An 18,253-nucleotide genomic window follows, 5' to 3' on the forward strand; every position below is an offset into this window, starting at 1 on the left:
GGTTTCAGACCTTGGAACACTTGATGTTGCTGGTGTTCCACATTGAAAAGATTCATTCCCGCATCTCTTTGTGGTTAACCTCTTCCTTTGGCTGGGGACACCTTGCGACTGAAACTGTCTTGCCTCCTAGCACTCACTATTGGTTGTATATTCTTCATCCAAAAACCCAAAGTGTTTTAAATGTTGGAGTCTTTAGGATGTGGGGATAGTCTCATAAATGCGACTTGAGCACCTGTTGTATGACTTTCCCCGGAGAGACCTGTCACATCAGTGACATGGTCACCAAAGAACCTGCCACCAAGTGAAGCTCAGTGAGCAACTGAGTGTCGCAGTCACCAGCATGGGTGACTCAGGTGGCTGTATCAGGAAAAAGCCTGAAGTAGCATGAGTGATCACAGTACCAGGGAGCTGCCTCTTCCTGAAGCAAAGGTTTGCTGCTAACTTCACCTGATGCCCTCCGTCAGGGCATTGTGAGTCTTGTAACTTTAAGTTCTTTCTTCTTCTTCTTCTTCTTCTTCTTCTTCTTCTTCTTCTTCTTCTTCTTCTTCTTCTTCTTCTTCTTCTTCTTCTTCTTCTTCTTCTTCTTCTTCTCCTCTTCCTCCTCCTCCACCTCCTCCTCTACCTCCTCCTCCACCCCCTCCTCCTCCACCCCCTCCTCCTCCACCTCCTCCTCCTCCTCTTACGTGCATTGGTGTTTTGTCATGGGTGTTGGGTTCCCTGGAACTGGAGCTGCTGTTTGGGTGCCGGGAATCCAACCTGGGTCCTCTGGAAAAGCAGTCAGTGCTCTTAACAACTGAGCCATCTCTCCAGCCCAGTACTTTGTACTTTCATGTGAGTTCCATGAGCCTTCCCACCTCCCTCCTTTAGATCTAGTATGTAATGTTTCAAAACCCAAAACGTTCTGAACACTGACAAGACATTTGAGATGCACTTCTGGTGGCACACACCTTTAATCTCAGCACTCAGGAGGCAGAGGCAAGCGGATCTCTGTAACTTGAAGGCCAGCCTGGTCTACAAACTGAGTTCTAGGCTGGCTACCCAGTAAGACCCCGTCGTACTCACTTTCCTTTTGTTGCAAAGACATCATGATCAATGCAACTTATAGATGCAAGAATTTCATGGGAGCTTAAAGTCTCAGGTTGTAGTAATGAGGAGTGTCAGTGGGCTGTGTCCCAGCCGCCTGGCTCGCTTATGCCTGAAATAACCACAAGGAAATTGTATTAATTAAATTGCTGCCTGGCCCATTAATTCTAGCCTTTCATTGGCTAACTCTCACATTTTGATTAACCCATTTCTAATAATCTGTATGTCACCATGAGGTCATGGCTTACAGGGAAAGATTCAGCATATCTGACTCTGGCAACTCCATGGCAGCTCTCCGCCTGCCTTCTTCCTCCCAGCATCCAGTTCTGTCTTCCCCACCTATCTAAGTTATGCCCTATCAAAAGTCCAAGGCAGCTTCTTTATCTGACCAATGAAAGCAACACATAGAAAGAAGAACCTCCTACACCATCAGGTGGTGAGACTATGGCCACCTTGGTGGGGAGCACAGCAACAGGCAGGTAGCCACGGCTCTGCAGCAGCTGGGGGTGAGAGAGTGGGCATGAGAGAAGGCGGAGGTGGATGGGGGGGGAACTAATTGGGAATGGCCAGCCTTTTGAAACCAAGAACCCCATCTCCAGATACATATTTCCTCCAACACAGTCACACCTCCTAATCCTTCCCAAAGAATTCCAGCAAATAGGGACCAAGCACTTAAATATATGAGCCTATGGGGGCTATTCCCATTCAAAACCATTACAGATGCTGTTTCAAAACAGGAAAAAAAAATACATTTCTTATTTTGGGTGGATTTCACACAAACACAGTAAAATACGTGTAGCCAAATTTGTTTTAAAGGAAGAGTGGGGTAGGGCGTGGTGCCTCACACCTTTCATCCCAGTGTTCAGGAGACAGAGGCAGACAAATCTGGAATCTGACACCAACAACATGGTCTACAGAGCAAGTTCCAGGACAGGCAGGGATACCCAAAGAAGCCCTGCCTGGAAAAGCAAAGCAAAGCAAAACAAACAAACAACACTCCCCCCAAAGAAAAACAAAACCAAACCCAGAGCTTCTGGGACTGGGGTAACTCAGTGGTAGAGCTCCTGCCTACCACTCCCAAGCATGAACACCCGGAGTTCAGTTCCCAGCACCATGAACAGGAAAACAAATAAGCATTGGTTGTGGCCACACCACTACTTCACAGGAATTTTTCCTTCTTCCTTCTGATAGGGTTTCTCTGCAGCTTTGGAGCCTATCCTGGAACTCACTCTGTAGACCAGGCTGGCCTTCAACTGGTAGTCTCTGCCTCCCGAGTGCTGGGATTAAAGGCATGCACCACCATGCCTGGCTGTGTTTTTCTTTCTTAACACTCACCGGAATTGATAACCTGGATTTGGGGGCCTCTCTTTGTTCTTATCTGCCGAATGCCCACTGAGGCACACCCCTGTCTATCGATCTTGAATTTATACCTGCATCCCCAACTCCTAGTGCAGGCAGGCATTCAGTAATGATTTATGAAAAACTGGTGGAGTTAATTTAATCTTCAGGACGAGCCAGCAAGCAGCGATGGTTCCCCCAGCTTTACAGACAAGGAAAGCCAACCTCCAAGAGCCGAGGCGTGTCTGCCATTGCTCTACTGGTAACTGGTGGGATCCCTCGAGTTAAAACTCAGCCCGGTCAGATGCCCGTGTCCTTGTGCTGCGCTTCAGCAGAGGAAATAGTGTTAGTGGTCCCCGAAGGAGTGTCTACATTCTTAGAAATTAGGGCAGCACAGATGTGACGTGGGAAAGGGCACAGAAGGGCTGGTGTTGCAAAACTGGCTCCCAGGCGGGCTGACCCCTCAGCTCATTCTTTGCCATTGCCACAGGACCCCCTGGCTCTTTCAGGGGAACGCGGGAGGATGAGGCTAAAACAGGCAGTAGTCAGTAAAGTGGCCTGGCTCCGCCCCACCAGCCCTTAGCAGGTGTAACAGAGCCTTCTACAGCGTACTGGACTGACTGCTTTCTTTCTCTGTTTCCCCAGCTACCTCAGATCCCCTGGAACACGCACACCAGCTGGGCAGAGCAGCTGTTTTTGCTTCCTAGATCGGGGAAAGTGAACTCGGAGGACTTAAGCACTCACCAGAGTTTGCCCATCTGTGCCATGGGAGGATTGGATCTGGTGGTGGCATAGGTTTCTGCAGCATTTGCACAGCCTCCCCAGCTTAGACTTTCCCAGCCCTGCCAGGCGCTTGTGTGGAGATCGGAGGACAGCTTTGTGGAGTCATTTCCTCCCCTTCCCCTTCACGTGGGTTTTGAGAACTAAACTCGGGTTTTCAGGTTTGTTCAGCAAGCCATCCTCACTCACTGAGTCATCTCACCAGCCCATGTTGAACTTTTTTTTTTTTTTGAGACAGGGTCTCTCTGTAGCTTTGGTGCCTGTCATGGAACTAGCTCTTGTAGACCAGGCTGGCCTCGAACTCACAGAGATCCGCCTGCCTCTGCCTCCCGAGTGCTAGGATTAAAGGTGTACGCCACCACTGCCCAGCTCTTTTTATTTTTTTTAGGAACAGGGTTTCCCTGTGTAACTCTGGCTGTCCTAGAACTAGTTCTGTAGACCAGGCTGACCTCGAACTCACAGAGATCCTCCTGCAACTGCTTCTAGAGTGCAGGGATTAAAGGCGTGCACTGTGCCACCACCGCCACCACCGGGCAGCATATCAGTTTATGCAGTGCTTTGCAAGGAAAACGTCTAAGAGAAAAGCCTGGAAGTATCTGTGTGCCTCCCTCTATAAGAGGGTGGGGCTGGCCAGGCTGCTCAGATGCCATGCTGTGCCTACTGAGACAGCGTTCCTACATAGGCAGATAGGGGAGGGGTCCTCAGGGCGTGGTGGGAGCAGTTGGTAGAGTACCCGCTGAGCATGTATGAGCTCTGGGTTGGACTACCAGAAATACATAAGTGTGGGGTGTGGTGGTACATACAGGCTTGTAAACTCAGCATTCCAGAGGTAAAGACAGAGAAATCAAAAACTCAAGATCAGCTATGCAGCAAGTTTAAGGCCAGCCTGGGACCCATGAGACCTTGTTTGTAAATAAAAACAAAACAAAATGGTTATGGAATTATCTTTTTGTACACTGTAAAGATGTGTTTTTGCCAAGGTGCCTTCTGATTGGCTTAATCCATAGCCAAATGGTCAATAGCTAGGCAGGAAGTATAGGTGGGACTTCCAGGCACAAAGAGGACTCTGGGAAGGAGCAGGCAGAGAAACTAGTCAGATGCAGATCAAGTCAGACACACAGGATGGGATAGAGGTAAAAGCTGTGTGGTAGAATGTAGATGAATGGGTTAATTTAAGTGGGACAAGCCCAAGCTATAGGCTGGGCTTTCGTAATTAATAAGAAGTCTCTGTGTTGTTATTTGGGAGCTGGCTGGCGGGATTAAAAAAAGACTTGTTACACAAAAAAAAGGGCCTTTCTCCTCCCCCATCTTCTACCCCACTTGCTAAAGCCTGTTGGGAGGGGTTCTGTGAGGCAATAACCATGTCTGTCATCTGTCTCCCTGGAGTTTATCTGGGACCTGTTATCTAAGGGGTGAGATGAAGGCCTGTTTGGCAAGCAAATGGTTGTAAAGAGAAAAGGCAGGAAGCAACCTGCCCAGCGATGCCTGGCCCTGCTTTCTCTCTGACATCTACTGGGGAAGGAAGTATGGCATCTCACAGGGAGAGAGTGGGGAGTGGCAGAGCAGAAAGCAGCCCAGCAGGACGAAGTTAACCCCAACCTACTTCGTGTTCAGTACTTCTGTCCTACCCTACCCACGGTCTGTCCCAGTGCCAGCCTTGGGCAAGGAGACCCTTGCAAGTGAAGAGGCTGCAGGTGACTCTAAAATGCTCCCATGCGCTCAGACGTGCCTGGGGTTGCAGGCAGGATGAAAGCCTGGGTCATTGTTTAGCCTGCAGTCCCTGGAGCCCAAACCGTTGGGAAGGGCCTTAAGTACCTGGACAGGCCTAGATGTTCCTTAAAGGTGGCTTCAAAAAGCTCTGGCTCCTGCTGAGGACACACAAACACAGCTTCAGAGAGCTTAAATTCACGCTAGCCTGTAACCTGCAGGACCTGCAGGTGAGCAAGCACAGATGTGCAGCCTCCCTCATGCATGCACAAGCCCCACCTACTACCTCTGGCTGGCCTCATCTATGTACAAATGTTATGTGAGGTTTTGTTTGTCTGTCTGGTTGGTTCGTGATGCAGGGGCTTCTGGCGCTCGTTGATTCAGCTGGCCACAGCAATCCTCGCTTCACCTGGTGCTGGCGTTTGTTTGGCAGTTGTTTGCTGCCAAGCTTTGATGTGGATGGTGGGAATAGAACTCAGGTCCTCTGACTTGTATCATACATGCATGGCTGACTGAGCCGCCTCCCCAGTCCCCAGTTGACTTTTTAAGACAGGGTCTCATTATTCCCTCCTTGCTGTCCTTAAACTTGAGGCAATTCTCCTTCTACTTTCCCAGGTGCTGGTTACAGGTACACCTACCAGTCCCAGCTGGGTTTTGTTGTTGTTGTTTAAAGATTTATTTATTTATTTATTTATTTATTTATTTATTTATTTATTTATTTATTATGTATGCAACATTTTGCCTGCATGTATGTTCACATGCCAGAAGAGGGCGCCAGATCTCATTACAGATGGTTGTGAGCCACCATATATGGTTGCTGGGAATTGAACTGAGGACCTCTGGAAGAGGAGCAGGTGCTCTTAATCACTGAGCCATCTCTCCAGCCCCTTGTTGTTTTTTTAACGGGTTAAACTGAGTAGGTGACTAATGCCTGTAATCTCAGCTCTCTGCAGGTGGAAGTGCGTTAGATCAGAAGTTCAAAGTCAGCCTCCGGGACCTGGCAGGTTCCAGGTGAGTCTGGACTATATATGCTGAGGACAGAGCGGGTGGAGGGACTGAATAATTTGGTCCTGCACAAACAAAAGCGAAACACAAACCTTGGGCTGTACACTATTATTTGGACACAAGCTTTCTGCCTTGGTATCTTGTGCTTGGCAGTAAGAGCTACTTTATTCCTGAGACTGCAGCAAGAATTTCCAAGTCTCATATCCATCTCTGGGAGTTCTGTGGTCCTCTGACTGCTGCAGGGTTCATTGGGCAGGATCCCGTCCTAAGGCGGAGCACAACACCCTAAGGATACATTCTTCAGTGGGAAGGATTCTAGACCACATTCCCCCAGAAGCACTCTGGGGCCCCAGAACTTCACAATGATAAGTGCTCCAACCCTTGATATTTTTCTCATTGTGAATGGGGAATGTAAACAGAGCTTAAAGAAAGTGTAAATAGTGCTTAAGCAAAAAAAAAAAAAAAAAAAAAAAAGTTACCCTCTGTGGAGGGATTGGCTTCCCATTTCCTGTTTTTCCAGGTGAGATAAAGGGGCGGGAAGGGGGGTGGTTTCTGGCCAGCAAAGTGCAAACACAAGAAAGAAGGAAGGAATGAAAGAAAGAAAGAGGGAGGAAGGGAGAAGGAATGAAGAAAAAGGAAGGAAGGAATGAAGGAGGAAGGAATGAAAGAAGGGAGGGAGGGAGGGAGGGAGGGAGGGAGGGAGGGAGGGAGGGAGGGAGGGAGGGAGAGAGGGAGGGAGGAAGGGAGGGAGGCCTGCAGGCAGACCCTCTGGCAAGGCTTGCCACTTCGGATGGTGGTGGGGTGGGTGGTTTAGAAGGGAGAAGGGCCATGCGTGGTTATCTGGTTTCTCCTGCACTGGGGATTGAGTGAGGAAAGCAGGAAGGCACAGTGGGTAACACTAAAGCTGAGATCTCGTGTAAATCTAGTTCAAGGCTCACTCTCAAGTGAAATCCTTCTGTAGAGTCTCTGGAAGCCTCCCTCGATCACACCCTTCTCCTAGAAGCCCCAATCTCTACCAGGTCCTCAGCTACCACGCCATGTCTGCCATCCCTTTCATTCTGACTGCCTCTGGATGACGTACTGAGTTTTCCAGTAGCTTTGTGTTCCACAGACACCCAGGATTCAACTTGTGCTGGAGGAGTCATGGATTTCTTTTTCCAACTCCTCCTGCAGGGAACCCAGGGATCTTCCCAATGTGCAGAACTCACGGGCCATCCTTGACTTCTTTGTGGCACCTTGACTTCCACATCCAAAGCCTCCTGTGCTCCTGAATCTCCCCGTCCACCCTTTCTTCCCACTGTGGCTCCAACTTTGCCGCACAGCTGTGTCCTGTCTCGCCTCCAACTCCATGCTGGGCAACTAGCCACTCCAGTTTGAGCCCCTCGGGGGTCTTTTCATCGCCTGCAGGATGAAGTTCAAATACCTCAACACATCCTTTGGAATCTGGTTCCCTCTTGTCTTTGGTAGTCTCCTTGCCTTACCTCTACCCTGTGGGCTCCAGCCAGCCTCACGAAAAAGGCCCCACTTACAGGCTGTTCCCTAGACTTGGAGCCACTGTCCCTTTCTGTGCCTGGCAATGTCTGACGCCAAGTCACCCATCAGGCCTGGGTCCAGTGCAAGGGGTCTGTTCCGTGAGAAAGCCTCCTTGTGTTCTTCTTTGGTGCTATGCACTGAGCTAGAGAACCATTGTCCTCCGTGCAGGAACTCCGCCTCCAGCTGGAAACTGAAAGTGCAGGAGGAAGCCCAAGAAATCCAAGCCTTTGGAAAGTACCAAGAGTTGAATCAGAAGTTCAAGGTCAGTCTGGGCTACTACCAGGAGCTGTTTTTAAAAATAAAGGGTGGGGCCGGGCAGTGGTGGCGCACGCCTTTAATCCCAGCACTAGGGAGGCGGAGGCTGGAGGATCTTTGTGAGTTCAAGGACAGCCTCTAGAACTAGTTCCTGGACAGGCGTCAAAGCTACAGACAAACCCTGTCTTGAAAAAACCAAAAATAGATAGATAGATAGATAGATAGATAGATAGATAGATAGATAGATGGATAGATAGATAGATGATAGATGGATGGATAGATAGATAGATAGATAGATAGATAGATAGATAGATAGATAGGGTGGATACACAGCTCATTTGGTAGAATGTTTACCCAGCATCCCAGCATATAGGTGCAGGAAACCCCGGGTTCCATGTAAACTTGATATGGTGGGCACCCCTGTATTTCTAGCACCGGGGAGGTAGGAGAATCAGGAGTTCAAGGTCACCCTTGACTACTTCAGCAGTTTGAGGTCAGCCTGGGCTACAAGACTGACTCAAAAAATCAACAATAATAAAATGTTTGGGTCTGTCTGACCTCCATACTCACTGTGGCACTTGTAAACACACAGAGTAAATATAAAATATATACTTTTTTTTTTCAGGAGGCTAGAGAGATGACTCAGTCGTTAAGAGAATTTGTTCTTCTTGCAGAGGACCAAGATTCAGCTGCCAGCACCCAAAAGGTGCTGACAACCATCACTAACCCCAGTTCCAGGGAATTTGAGCCCCTTACCCCCACTTCTGGCCTCCAAAGGCAGCAGGCACACACTTGGTGCACAAATACACACGCAGGCAAAACATTCACTTACATTAAAAACAAAGAAAAAAATCTAAAGACATCATTTACATTAAAAAAAACACCTGCTGGGCCTTTAATCCCAGCAGGGGGGGAGCGCGGGTGGGGGGGGGTCTCTGTGAGTTCGAGGCCAGCCTGGTCTACAAGAGCTAGGTTCCAGGACTGACTCCAAAGCCACAAAGAAAGCCTGTCCTTAAACAAACCAAAAATAACACCTGATGATTAAAGAAAATAATGACTAAAATGTGGCTCTTTTGGTTGAGCGCCCCGTACTCTGCTGAGCTCTGCTGAAGGGAAGCGAGAGATCGGAAAGGGAAAGTTACGAGAAGGTGAGAGAAGTAGGCGTGGTCTTCCGGGGAGGGCGGGGCGAAGATCAGTCTAGCGCTGCCCCTTGGGTGGCTCACGTTGAGCTGGGACAGGCGTAGGCGAGTGGGCGGGCATGAGAGGCTGGTGGAAAAGAGAATGACTTCGGTAATTAGTCATCCCCCCCTCCCCCACCTCCAGGGTGAGAGTGTTCTGCGGAGGTGGATTGAACAGATTTGCAGAAAGACAAACAGGGTCTAACCGCGGCTGGGGCCACCTCGGGTCTTCAGGCTGGGTAGCAGTAGCAGAGCTTTCTAGTTTTTTCTATCCCGCCCCACTACCTTCAAGGTTCCCTCTAGAATGGAAAGTGGGAGGAGAAAGCAACACTTTGCTTTCCTGACGCCTCCCCCTACCCTCTCTGTGGTCTCCCGAGCCCAAGACTGGGGTCAGGGTGGTGTGCTTGCTACTCAGAAGTCTCAACCCAGAGGCTCGGACTTAGCCGAGGAAGTTCTTGGGAAACGCAAAAAACTCTGAGACAAGATACAAGGTAAAAAAAAAAAACTTGTGCCGGGGGGGGGGGGGGGGGGGGGCTGGAGAGATGGCGCGGTGGTTAAGAGCATTGCCTGCTCTTCCAAAGGTCCTGAGTTCAATTCCCGGCAACCACATGGTGGCTCACAACCATCTGTAATGAGGTCTGGTGCCCTCTTCTGGCCTGCAGACATACACACAGAATATTGTATACATAATAAATAAATAAATAAATAAATATTTTAAAAAAAAGCTTGTGCCAGGCAGTTAGATATGCCTGGAGGTGGAGGCATGGTCAGAGAAGTTCAAGACAGGAATACATAAAGCACTTTGGGCTAACCTAGGCTACAATAGACCCTATCTGTAAGTAAATAGATGATAAAACTGTTTCTCCTTTGATAGATTAAAAACAAAACTGTCTTTTCTCCTGCTAATAGAAGAAGGGGTGTGAAGGGGAAGGAAATGATGGCCACCTGCTTCCATTGGTCACCTCTGGGGGTGCTGGAGCCCAAAGTTGGGACTAAGTGGCCCTCTGCATCAAAGGCACACTTTGGCCTTCAATCTTTTTCCAGATAAGTGTGGTTACCCACCCCTTTAATCAATTCCAGCGCTTGGGAGGCAGAGGCAGGCGTATTTCTGTGAGCTTGGGGCTAGCATGGGCTACATGGTGAGATCATTTCTCAAAACGACAATCTCAAAAACCATGATTAACACTAAAACAGAGTTCCCATTTCAGTCCATTAGATGTTTTAGATGCGGTTAACCATACATAAGTACCCGGTGCAAAAATATTCAATATAGCATGTTCCTTTTGAACCAGGTGACTACACTTAGGGTCTTTGTTTTGTCGTGTTGAGAATAGAAGGGGGGTGGGGAGCTTGCGCATTGTTAGAAGAGCACTCTACCACTAGGCAAACCCTCAGACCTTGGTGTTTTGAGACTGAGTCCCCCATTTTGTAGCCTGGTCGGGTCTCAGCTCCTGATGAGCTCCTTCAGTGTGGGGACGGCAGGACAGCACCACACACCGTCACTACACGCACTTCATGCCCTTTTGTCTTGTTGTTGTTGTGACAGGGTTTCTCTGTGTAGCCCTGACTGCCCTGGAACTCTCTTTGTAGACCAGGCAGGCCCCAAACTCAGAGATATGCCTGCCTCTGGGACTAAAGGGGCACGCCACCACCGCCCAGCCTCACAGATGAGTCTTAATTTACAGGTGGACACACATTCACATCCCAGGGAGTCTCGAGAGACTCGTTTCTTTCAGATTGAGAGAAAGCAACAGCCCTAGAAGGTGGGGTGGTTTGTGGCTGTTCATATCAGATAGGCTCACAGAGTTCAGGAACAGAATATTCAGTTGAAACAACTTGATAAAAGAATCAATAAACTGGGCATGGTGGCACACGCTTTTAATCCCAGAACTCAGGAGACAGAGACAGGCAGATCTCTGTGAATTTGAAGCCAGCCTGGTCTTAATAGCAAGCTCCAGGACAGCAAGGGCCACGGAGGGAGACCCTGTCTCAAACAAACAAACAAACATAAAAGGAGGAATTGGTAACATTGTAATTGTTAGTCCCGGAGTTGACAGGCTCCAGTGACAGTAAATGGTCACGTGGCCCTCTGTGTTTATTTCCTTGTTGTCACTGCCAACTCTTGCAAATGCCTTTCTTTTTTTTCTGCTTTAGTGGTTGTGTGACGAGAATCAATGACAGGGAGCCTTCTGAGCTGCAGGAGAAAGGAAGGGTGGAGCTGAGGTTTCAGCTGGCTGGGTGAGTCACACTGAGTGGCTGGCCCCTTTCACCCACGTAAGGACAGGCTGTAGCCACCCACTGACTGCCCAACTGTGTCTGGACAGAAATGGGCACGTCTGCTCTGCAGCGGCCCCACCCATGCTGGGATAACCCTGTGAGTCAGGAAGGCCGGATCTACACTCGCTGCTTTTCATTCCTCTCAGGCCTCGAAGCAGAAATGACCGCCGGGCCCACCTGTGAATCCAAGCCCAGGCAGAGCAGCCTACACAGCATGCTGACTAGCCCTGGGTAGGAGTCTGGGAGTAGGAGGGGTTCAAAGTCATGAAGCAGGCGGAAGAGCTGGCACAGTGGTTAGTAAGAGCACAGTCTGCACTTCCAGAGGACCTGGGGTTCAATCCCCAGCGTTCACATGGCAGCTCACAACTGCTTGCAACTCTGGTTCCAGGGGATCCGACACCCTCACGCCTATATGAGTGCAGGTGAAAACACCAATGCACATTTAGAAAGGAAAAAATAAGGTCACGAAGCAAAGTCTTCTGTGCTCCCTCCTGGTCTCTTTCCTAAGGACCGAGATGCACTCCTTAAGCTGGTTGGTTCTCTTTTCTGACATGGGTCTTTTGTCCATTAGTTTCCCCAGGGAGGGCTGGGCGTTCAGGGGTACTGGGAGGATTGTTCCTGGTGCCTAAGTCAAGGGGAACACCTAGGAGCACAGGCACAATGTGTAAGCTGTCAAGAACCAGGGTCAGTACTGGGCAGTGGTGGTAAAGGTCTTTAATCTCAGCACTCAGGAGGCAGACCATCTCTGAGTTTGAGCTCAGCCTGGTCTACAGCGCAAACTTCAGGAGAGCTGGGGCTTCGCAGGGAAACTCCTCCGTCTTGAAAAACAAACAAATAAACAAACAACCTAGGTCCGTAGCCTCCCTCATTCTGGAGATATTGAAGCCCTGACTCAGAGAGGGGTGGTGACTTGTCCAAGGCCACATTGCTCCTCAGCTGTAGTCTGGGGACTCCGGGGTTTCAGGCTGTCACTAGCTTCCCTTGCCTCCCAATTTGTTCCATCCCCGGAGAAGTCACTATCAGCCTAGATGGGAGTGGTGCAGCTACCCAGCTCTTTGCCTTTGACCTACTCATTTTCGTGGCTGCCAAAGACAGCTCTAAATTAGGTCACCTCTCTTCCCTCTTCCTACTAGCTGCCATGCAAGCAGCTTCTGCCCTGCGTGAAATGCAGGCCACCTCTTCCCACCTGCTTGGGTTCCCAGCCCCCAAAGAAAGGCAAGTCTGTACTTTTGTGCCTGGGTGCTAGTTCATGAAGTTTGGTGTACCCAGGACTTTAAGAAATGACAGCCCTCCTCTACTGTGTTACACCAGACTCATAAGGAGATGCCATTACTGCAAGGCCTGCTTGTAGCCTGTCTAGGGTCACTACTGCCAAGTTCAGGGCTAGGAGTTAAAGAAACCTGGGTCTGGCTGCTCCCAGAGCTGTGTCTAGTGTCCGGAAGGCAAGAGCTGTGAGAGCAAGCTAGTGGCAACAGAGAAGGAAGTCTTGCTACTACTGATGGCCTCAAGAAATCTCAGGATCACTAGTGAGTCAAGGTAAGGTCTGAGTGGAGGTTTTTGTTTGTTTGTTTTTGTTTTTTTTTTTTTTTTTTCTTAGAGACAGGGTTTCACTGTAGCTTGGAAGCCTATCCTGGAACTCTCTTTGTAGACTAGGCTGGCCTCAAACTCACAGAAACCCACCCGTCTCTGCCTCCCAAGTTCTGGGATTGAAGGCGTGCACCACCACCGCCTGAAGGGAAGTATTAAGGAAGCACGCAGACTCACTCAGGTGACAGGCACGGTTTCATTGTTCAAGCAGAGCTGACACAGGTGCACAAACACTAACACTACGCGTTACACTCTAATAGACACAAATAGATGGGGCTGTACGTAAAGTACACAAAATATGGACACAGAAGCACACACCCGTCTGCGACTAGACTAACACCAGACTACAGCCAGACGCAGACACCCTGGGACACACACATATCCTGGAGGGAAAGGAAGGAAGCCTCGCGCTGCCTCATTTCCTGGCCTGTCCTCCAAAGCAGAGGGAAAAAGCTTTCCCCAGAACTGCTGAGTCAGCAGCGGGTGACAAATGAGCCTTGGGCGTTGAAGCCCGGGCGCGAGCACTTAACACGCGGAGCGCGTGCACGCCCGCGCCAGACGGGATCAGCTTGAGGGGGGCAGGGAGGCGTGGCGGTCCCCAGCCTGCGCCGGGTTGGCCCTCGGGAGGAAATGCTGGGCTTTGACTTTGTAAATGAGGACTTTGTAGCCCAAGGTCACACAGTCCGTGCCGCCAGCTGGCTTCCTGCTGGGAGGTGGGCTGGGCTCTGGGTCGCGCTGGGCTATTGCCTGGGCTGAAGGGAAGTGCTAGAACAGGTGAGGGAGGTGACTTAAGGCGTCCTCTCCTGTGTGGGCCAGTTGTCAAGAGTAGACCCTAATTAGGTGCTTGGGGCAGGGATGACCTGGAAGGCTTCCCATCCAAGTATAGGTGGGGTTTGGGAAGCCTTGGGATCCTTCCTAAAGTCTGCCACCCTGGAAAGGAGGCACGTGGCAGCCTGCCTGGTCTGGTTCCTCTTCCTTCTTGCCCCCTCATTTATTCTTCCTGGAGCAGCCAGCAAGGCCTTTTCAGAACATCAATCATGTCATTTCCTCTACCCCTGCGCTTGGAATAAATTCAGCAGCTCCTAGTGGTTAGCTGCCATCAAGACCTGAAAGGCAATCTTATAGACTGGCAGGCACCAGGGCACGGCATATGAACCATGTCTGTCTCAGCACCAAGCCTTACCTCTGCCGGCTCCCGCCAGCGCCAGCACGTTTGCCTGGCTTCCTGGTCTCTTCTGCCTGGGATCAGGGGCATTTCCCAAGCACGATTTCCTCCTTCCTCCGACCATTTACCTAAAGAGGTCCTGATTATAAGTCATCGTCCACAACGGGGCTGCTTCCCACACGCCCCTGCCCACCCCCTAACTCGATTGTTCAGGGTTTCTGTTGTGGTTGGTTGATTGTTTTTAAGGTAGAGTCTAAAACTGAAACTGAAACTGGCCTTGAACTTCTCATCTCCCCACCTCTGCTTCCATCTTCCAAGGACTAAGATTTCAGGTGTGAACTACCATACCTGACACGTGGTTCTATTTCCCTGATAGAACTCACCATTGCCTGAATTAATTTGAAAGACACACACAACTTTTTTTTTTTCAATTTTATTTAAGATAGGTCGTGAGTGTGGTCTTGAACTTGCTGTCATGTAGTTTAGGCTGGCTTGGAACTCAGGGTCCTCTTGTCTGAGGGCTGGGGTTACAGATGTATGTTTCTATTCCAGGCCACTCCCTGAATTTTTACTTTTATTTGTTTCTCTTTTGTAAATCTGTCTCCCTCCCTCAATATAAAAAGTCTTCTTGATAGAGAAACTTTTGCTGTTTCCTTTGGCTGTACCGTGTCCCTATCACTCGGGTGGTGTCTGAGACAAAGTGGGTACCAGCCACTTTAAATATATTTATACGGGAGAAGAACAGCCTGTCAGGGAACACAGACCTTGAGACCACAGAGGTAAAAAGATGGCCCATGTAGATGTGGAGCACGGGTTGTGGCAGGGGGCATGGCTCTAAGGTACCAGCTACGCCAGGAAAACAGCTCCAGACCTAATGAGAATATGTCAGGTTGTTATTTGTGAAGGACACAAACCTAGGTGTGGTTAACTTGGGAAACTGAGATAGGACGATTGCCATGCATTGCGGGCTAGCCTGGACTACAGAGGTAAGCCCTCTCTGTCTCAGCAAAGAAAAGAGAGAAAGGAGAACACAGCTCTCTGGCAGGCTATTGGTGCTCTTCAGTGGCATTTTCTTTGGTCACCCACCCCTCAGCACTCAACTGGGCTTTGATACAGAATCCAGAAAAGACCTCGGTGACTGCAGAGACAGTGGCTGTACTTCTATATCTGCTATGCTTCCACTCCAAGGATGCCAGCCAGGCATGCCTCAGTTTCCCTCTTGGTACCCAGGGATTAAGAGGGCTATGCTGTTCAAGGTGGAGCTCCTGGGGAATCTAGCAAGACAGAAAACATTAAGTATTTTCGTCTTAACTCTTGGGCTTCCTTGGACTCTGAGCCCAGAGGATTTTGTTTCTTAATTCCTGTCTTCTTTTGTGGGGCTCCAGTGAGATAATTACCAGGATGGGGCTTTGAAACTCATCCCTGGCTGGAGGGATGGGAAGGAGGATCTTCTGTGTCGGGGCTGAAATCCCGTCTTGTGGACATGGAGCTCCCAGGCTATGCATTCCCCTTTCTCCTCAAACCCAGCAGGCCACCAGGAAACCATTTTTCTGATGTTCACCTCACTTCCTCACTGAATTGAGGTAGCAGATCCTGCTGCAGTGAGGGATAGTGAAGGAGGCCCTGGGGAGGAAGCAGCCCCCTGGGGGAACACACACCTTGTGGAGAGGAAGCAGCTCACACCTCTAGCCCTGGCCTCCCAGCTGTGTTCTCAGCTTCCTAGGTCCAGAGCTCCTTCCTCCACAGCCGTGGGCAGAGCAGGCTGACTGGATACTGAGAGGGTGGCCTAAGGCCACTGCTCACCAGCTCTGTCCTGACTCAGTCTCTCCATGGGGGTGACAGCAAGGGCCAAGCGCCTGGCAGTTAACGATATTCCCTCACGGGTCACAATGCTGTCTCCACCAAAACATCCCGCGGGGGGCGGGACTAGAGCAGGGTTTCCAGTCTCGCTACAGACTCCGAGGTGGCTGCAGCTGGAGAGAAGTGAAAGAAAAGAGAAAGGCGGAAGTGGCCCCAGTCAACATCCAGCTCTACCCACACCGGGCTGGCTGCCAGGTGTTAGCCAAGCTGATAAAACTGGGGTGGTGGTAGGGCTCAGAGTCATAAGGCTGAAGATAATGGCCAGACTTCACTCCGCTTTGATTATTGATGTTTAGGTTTTTTTGTTTCGTTTTGTTTTTAAACAGCTCTGCCTGCCTGTGCCTCCCTGAGTGCTGGGATTTTTTTTTCTCGAGGCAGGGTTTCTCTGGCTTTGGAGCCTGTCCTGGAACTAGCTCTGTAGACCAAGCTGGTCTCGAACTCACAGAGATCCGCCTGCCTCTGCCTCCCGAGTGCTGGGATTAAAGGCGTGCGCCACCATCGCCCGGCGAGTGTTGGGATTAAAGGTGTACACCACCACTGCCCAGCGATGTAAACTAAAGTTTTTACAATCTAACATGAGGGTCCTCGTGCAGCCTAAGCTGTTCTCCAATCATGGCAGTCATCCTGCCTCTGTCTCCCGAGTCCTAAAATGTAGGTGTGAACCAACCACCATAATGAGAAGCATTCATTTTTTTTTTTAGTGAGCAATTATTTCTTCTTGTAATTATTACTGTTTTTGTTTTGTTTTGCTCTTTGGGACAGGGTTTTTTTTTTGTTTGTTTGTTTTGTGTGTTTTGTTTTGTTTTGTTTTGTTTTTTGAGACAGGGTTTCTCTGTGGCTTTGGAGCCTGTCCTGGAACTAGCTCTGTAGACCAGGCTGGTCTCGAACTCACAGAGATCCGCCTGCCTCTGCCTCCCGAGTGCTGGGATTAAAGGCGTGCGCCACCACCACCCGGCTGTTTTGTGTGTGTGTGTGTGTGTGTAGCCCTGGCTGTCCTGGCACTCACTCTGTAGAACAGACTGGCCTCAAACTCAGAGTTCTGCCTACCTCTGCCTTCTGAGTGTGGGGATTAAAAGTGTGCGCCACCACTACCTTGGTGCATACAACCACTATTATTTTTTTAGTACCTGATTTTAAGCATCACCCCACCCCTGGCCTGGGAGTTGACTTAGTTCCGACTCCACCTCTGGAAACCGGCCAAGCACTGACCCCTCCCCAGGGAGGGTCAGGACCACTCCCACAGGCTATTTAGGCTGCCGCCAGTCTCAGTCTCTCTCTCTCTCTTTCTCTCTTTCTCTTTCTCTCTTCCTTGATTGCTCCTGGCCATCTGGGCTCATCTTAACTCATCTTAAGACTATTCCTAACAGTACCACCTTGAAGCACCCTGGTGCAGACATAGTTCAGACAAAGACATTCAACCTGGGACTAGAGAGGCTAGAGGGGCTAGAGAGATGATGGATCAATGGTAAAGAGTGCATCCTGCTCTTATTGAGGGCAGTCACCTACATCAGTCAGCTCACAGCTGCCTGTAACTCCAGCTTCAAGGTATCCCAAGCCCCTGTGGGATATAGTCACGCATGCATGCCCCCACACAGATGAGCACACACGTGCATAATTAAAAATAATAAATCGGGCTGGAGGGATAGCTTAGTGGTTAAGAACATGACTGCTCATGCAAAGAACCTGGGTTCAGTTCGTAGCACCCACATGACCGCTCACCAGTGCCTGTAAGCCCACTTCTGGGGAATCCAGTATCCTCTCGTGGCCTCCACGGGCTCCTGCAGGCATGTGGTACATATGAATTCAAGCAAGCAAATACATGTACACATAAAGTGATAAATGATTTTTAAATCCCTATCCCCTTGGAGCTTCCATTATAGAAAATCAAAGACAATCAAAACTCAAAATATGTGAGATAGTTTATCAGAGAGTGATAAGCCCTATGTAGGAAAAAAATCTGGGAAGGAAGGTAGAGGTGCTCAGAGCCAGAACGGCTGAGTGTTGACAAGGAGAACCTCTCACAGCATCACTGATCAGGGCTGACCAGATGGCTCAGTGAGTCAAGGACCTTTCTGACAACCAGACCACCTGAGTTGGATTTCCTGGGACCCACATGTTGTCCTTTGACCTCCATACATAGATATTGGTTTACATACATGCAAACAAATAGGTTAATAAGTTTGATTGTAAAAAAACAAAACAGAAACATAGGTCTTCCCCAAAATCTGTAGGTGGATTACTGCTAGGCAATGAAGCCGGGTGACAAGAACAACACAGGTTCAGAGGACTGGGAACAGGGAAGAAATGGAAATACTGGAATCTGAGCTCAGATTCTGCCTGAGATTGTAAAGAGAGAGAGAGAGGGAAAGGGAAAGAAGAGGGCGGATGGCGAGCTTTGCAATGGTGACCATCTGTTTTCCAAGCTGAAAATCAGGACACGGCTCTGAAAGGATTTTCCTGTTGCTCCAATTGAGAGCTGCCGTCT

At 49.6% G+C, this 18,253-nt stretch overlaps 1 long non-coding RNA gene across 1 annotated transcript; it reads right to left on the bottom strand.

Annotated features, from left to right (window-relative positions):
- Positions 1–682: 682 nt before the first annotated feature.
- LOC142835021 (uncharacterized) lies at positions 683–15,604 on the bottom strand. The gene is made up of 4 exons (XR_012907712.1): positions 15,470–15,604; positions 13,927–14,047; positions 1,063–1,195; positions 683–765 (listed from the first exon to the last, which is right to left on the bottom strand). It is a non-coding gene; the product is annotated as an uncharacterized LOC142835021 (long non-coding RNA).
- Positions 15,605–18,253: the final 2,649 nt, after the last annotated feature.

The sequence above is a fragment of the Microtus pennsylvanicus genome, chromosome 14, assembly GCF_037038515.1.
Source record: "Microtus pennsylvanicus isolate mMicPen1 chromosome 14, mMicPen1.hap1, whole genome shotgun sequence".
NCBI lineage: Eukaryota > Metazoa > Chordata > Mammalia > Rodentia > Cricetidae > Microtus > Microtus pennsylvanicus.